This window comes from Protobothrops mucrosquamatus, unplaced genomic scaffold, assembly GCF_001527695.2.
Source record: "Protobothrops mucrosquamatus isolate PMUCROS unplaced genomic scaffold, P.Mucros_1.0 scaffold28, whole genome shotgun sequence".
NCBI lineage: Eukaryota > Metazoa > Chordata > Lepidosauria > Squamata > Viperidae > Protobothrops > Protobothrops mucrosquamatus.
Genome location: NW_015386413.1, coordinates 2847579 through 2853245, shown reverse-complemented (window position 1 = coordinate 2853245; position 5667 = coordinate 2847579).

Sequence of the window (5667 nt, the reverse complement as noted above, 5' to 3'; positions counted from 1 at the left end):
TAGATAGATAGATAGATAGATAGATAGATAGATAGATAGATAGATAGATAGATAGATAGATAGATAGATAGAGATATGAGATGGATGGATGGATGGATAGATGGATATGATATAGATAGATATGATAGCTAGCTAGCTAGATATGATAGATATAGATAGATAGATAGATAGATAGATAGATAGATAGATAGATAGATAGATAGATAGATAGATAGATAGATGAAAGAGATATGATACAGATATATGGATGGATGGATGGATAGATAGATGAAAGATATGATACAGATATATATAAATGGATGGATGGATGGATAGATGAAAGAGATACAGATATATAAATGGCTAGATAGACATAGATAGATAGATAGACAGACAGACAGATAGATGGATGAAAGAGATATACAGATATATATAGATGGATGGATGGATAGAGATGAAAGATGATAGATATATATAAATGGATGGATGGATGGATGGATAGATAGATAGATAGATAGATAGATAGATAGATAGATAGATAGATAGATAGATAGATAGATAGATAGATAGATAGATAGATAGAGATATGAGATAGATGGATGGATGGATGGATAGATGGATATGATATAGATAGATATGATAGCTAGCTAGCTAGATATGATAGATATAGATAGATAGATAGATAGATAGATAGATAGATAGATAGATAGATAGATAGATAGATAGATAGATAGATGAAAGAGATATGATACAGATAATATGGATGGATGGATGGATAGATAGATGAAAGATATGATACAGATATATATAAATGGATGGATGGATGGATAGATGAAAGAGATACAGATATATAAATGGCTAGATAGACATAGATAGATAGATAGACAGACAGACAGATAGATGGATGAAAGAGATATACAGATATATATAGATGGATGGATGGATAGAGATGAAAGATGATAGATATATATAAATGGATGGATGGATGGATGGATAGATAGATAGATAGATAGATAGATAGATAGATAGATAGATAGATAGATAGATAGATAGATAGATAGATAGATAGATAGATAGATAGATAGATAGATAGAGATATGAGATAGATGGATGGATGGATGGATAGATGGATATGATATAGATAGATATGATAGCTAGCTAGCTAGATATGATAGATATAGATAGATAGATAGATAGATAGATAGATAGATAGATAGATAGATAGATAGATAGATGAAAGAGATATGATACAGATAATATGGATGGATGGATGGATAGATAGATGAAAGATATGATACAGATATATATAAATGGATGGATGGATGGATAGATGGATATGATATAGATAGATATGATAGCTAGCTAGCTAGATATGATAGATATAGATAGATAGATAGATAGATAGATAGATAGATAGATAGATAGATAGATAGATAGATAGATAGATAGATAGATAGATAGATAGATAGATGAAAGAGATATGATACAGATAATATGGATGGATGGATGGATAGATAGATGAAAGATATGATACAGATATATATAAATGGATGGATGGATGGATAGATGAAAGAGAGATACAGATATATAAATGGCTAGATAAACATAGATAGATAGACAGACAGACAGACAGATAGATAGATAGATGGATGAAAGAGATATACAGATATATATAGATGGATGGATGGATAGAGATGAAAGATGATAGATATATATAAATGGATGGATGGATGGATAGATAGATAGATAGATAGATAGATAGATAGATAGATAGATAGATAGATAGATGAAAGAGATATACAGATGTATATAGATGGATGGATGGATGGATGGATGGATGGATGAAAGAGATGATACAGATATATATAAATGGATGGATAGATGGATAGATAGATGAAAGAGAGATGATACAGATATATATAAACGGATAGATAGATAGATAGATAGATAGATAGATAGATAGATAGATAGATAGATAGATAGATAGATAGATGATAGATAGATGATAGATAGATAGATGAAAGAGATGATACAGATATATATAAATGGATAGATAGAGACAGATAGATGAGAGAGATGATATATATATAAATGGATAGGTAGGTAGGTAGGTAGATAGACAGGTAGATACATACATACATATATAGAAGTAGGTAGGTAGGTAAGTAAATTACCAATAGACAGACACACATATATCTATATAATAATCTACATCTATCTATCTGTCTGTCTGTCTGTCTGTCTGTCTGTCTGTCTGTCTGTCTGTCTGTCTGTCTATCTATCTATCTATCATATCAAGGCAGTGAACAAATCTAACACAGCTTCCTATTTTCCCCACAACAATAACCTCGTGATGTAGGCTGGACTGAGAGAGGGACTGGCCCAAAGTCACTCAGCTGGCTCTCATAGCTAAGGCGGGACTAGAACTCCCAGCCTCCTGGTGATCGGCCCAAAGCCACCCAGCCGGTTTTCACGGCTAAGGCAGGACTTGAACTCGCGGTCTCCTGCATTCTAGCTTAGTGCCTTAACCCCTGGACCCCAGCCTGCCTCTCTTGACCAGTACAGACACTTCATGTGTGCTGATACCAATGATACAGGGGACGTCGTGGCAAAGCCCCTCTTCCTCTATCCGCTGTGGCTGATGGGGTTTGAGCTCCCCCCCCCCCGTAGGCTGTTTCTGCTACTTCATAAATCCTTGTATTCCTGGCACCTGTGGTCCATTTTATTTTAGGGTGTCTTCTCCTGGGGGGGGTGCTCTGGACCCTCCACGACACTTCCTCAAGATGGTGCTGGTACAACTCCCGGCTGGGTGGGAATTGGGGCGTTTTATAGTCTCCACTCCGATGACGGGTTGAAACCGGCAATGTTAGACGAGGGCGCAACAGGGAAGCGTGCAATCAAAACACCTGGCAGGTGTCCTGGGCATCTCAGGTTGAGCAACGGATGGCAACACTTAAGAGGAGAAGCTCACAAGCCAATATTTACATCCCTTTGAGTCTGCGCCATCAGGCTGGTGTTGACTTGGAGCAACCTCAAGAGATATGGATGTTCTCCAGGATTACCCAAACTAGGTCACCTGCCCCCCCCCCAGGCCTGCCAGCCCCATCACCCCATCCCTGCTGCAATTGAGTCCACCCACCTGGCTGATTTTCTCCACGGTCTTCTCAACACCCCAGAAGACAGGCTTAGGATACAGGAGGACCTGGACAGACTTGAACACTGGGCGCTATCTAACAAAATGAAATTCAAGGGTGAAAAAAGCAAGGTTCTACACTTAGGCAAGAAAAACCAAATGTACAGGTATAGTATAGGGGGTACCTTGCTCAATAGTAGTAACTGTGAGAGGGATCTTGGAGTCCTAGTGGACAATCACCTAAATATGAGCCAGCCATGTGCTGCAGCTGCCAAAAAGGCCAACACAGTGCTGGGCTGCATTAACAGAGGGAGAGAATCAAGATCATGCAAAGTGTTAATACCACTTTACAATGCCTTGGTAAAGCCACACTTGGAATACTGCATCCAGTTTTGGTCACCACGATGTAAAAAAGAGGTTGAGACTCTAGAAAGAGTGCAGAGAAGAGCAACAAAGACGATCAGGGGACTGGAGGCTAAAACGTATAAGGAACGGTTGCTGGAATTGGGTATGTCTAGTCTAATGAAGAGAAGGACGAGGGGGGACAGGATAGCAGCCTTCCAATATCTCAGGGGCTGCCCCAAAGAAGAGGGAGTCAAGCTATTCTCCAAAGCGCCTGAAGGCAGAACAAGAAGCAACGGATGGAAACTAACCAAGGAGAGAAGCAACCTAGAACTAAGGAGAAACTTCCTGACAGTGAGGACAATTAACCATTGGAACTCCTTGCCTCCAGAAGCGGTGAATGCTCCAACACTGGAAGTTTTTAAGAAGAGACTGGACAGCCATTTGTCCGAAATGGTGTAGGGTTCCTGCCTGAGCAGGGGGTTGGACTCGATGACCTCCAAGGTCCCTTCCAACTTTATTATTAAGTGCCCCCCAAATATGTGAATTTGAGCATGGCAGTTTGCATCTCATGAGGAGTTTGGGTTGACTTGATCCCCAACCCGGGCGTTGTTTTCTTTGGCTATCCCTTGTACCCTCCAATGCCATGGAGAAGCATCAATACTCTTTCTCCCCGGCTTCTTAAAGGTCCCTTTTGCATTCCTAGAGAGAGATTTAACATCCTGTCCCATCAAGAAGGACATCTGGGGTCCTTGGTGCTTTCTGAGCTTGGGTTGTTGTTGTTTTTTGTTGCAGATGTTTCATTACCCAACTAGGTAGCATCATCAGTGCTAAATCGGAATGGGGTTTGTAGAGAGGAGGAGGAGGAGGAGGAGGATGACTGTGGGGTCCTTAGTGCTCACTGAGCTTGGTGGTTTTCTTGTGGATGTTGCATTGCCCAACTAGGAAACATCATCAGTGCCCTGATGTTTGGGTGATCAAACATCCACAAGAAAACCACCAAGGTCAGGGAGCACCAAGGACCCCTCTCCACAAACCCCCCTCCCTTCCAGCACTGATGTTGTTACCTAGTTTGGGTCACAAATTGTGGCAGTCATAACGAGGGTCAGTACTGACCGGGCCAGCCACTAGAATATAAAATGAGAGCAAACCTCACTCCTTACCAGCACTGATGATGTCACCTGGTTGGGTCATGAAACGTCTGCAAGAAAACCACCCAGCTCAGGGAGCACCCAGGACCCCACAATCCTCCTCCTCCTCCTCCTCCTCCTCCTCCTCCTCCTCCTCCTCCTCCCTGCAAGCCCTACTTCCTTGTAGCACTAATGATGTTACCTAGTTGGGTCATGAAATGTCCACAAGGAAACCACCCAGCTCAGAGAGCACCAAGGACCCTGCAGTCCTCCTCCTCCTCCTCCTCCTCCTCCCTGCAAGCCCTACGTCCTTCTAGAACTGATGATGTTCCCTAGTTGGGTCATGAAACATCTGCAAGAAAACCACCAAGCGCAGAGAGCACCAAGGACCCCACAGTCCTCTTCCTTCCTCTCCTCCTTTTCCTCCTCCTCCTCTCCACAATCCCCCCTCCCCTTCTAGCACTGTTGATGTTCCCTAGTTGGGCAACGAAATGTCCACAAAGAAACCACCCAGCTCAGAGACCACCAAAGACCGCCCCAGTTCAACCCCGAGCCACACGTTTTCTCCAAGGAGGACACAGTGTGGAGAACATTAAGATGCCCGGATCCAGTTGGCTTCTTCTTTACTGCGGGTTACGGCCAGCTGGAAAGCAGCCATTCCAACTTGCACGGCCCCGTTTCACCTCCCCGACGACGGTTCCTTAGAGGCCGGAGCCTCTCTGGGGCAGTGGGTCTCCCCAGCATATTGCACTTCCCCAGTGGGAGTGCAATACGCACAACCCTCCACTTTTTTTCAGGAAACGGTTACAAACGGTCCCGGGGCCTCCCATCCTGAAGAGGGAAAAGCTGCCACAAACGCCTTTGCCGCAAATCTCTTGGTTGCAGAGGCGAACGAAGGAGCCCAGCCAACCTGGCAAATCCCATTTTATTTTATTTCATTTTATTTGAAAAGGCTGCGGAAGCACCTCTAGGATCAGCCACTAGCGGGTGGCTTTTTTTTATGGGGGGGAACCTTCTTTCTGGATTTTTTTTTGGGGGGGAAAGGAAAAAAAACTTTTCTGGATTTTTTTTCCGGGGGGGGGG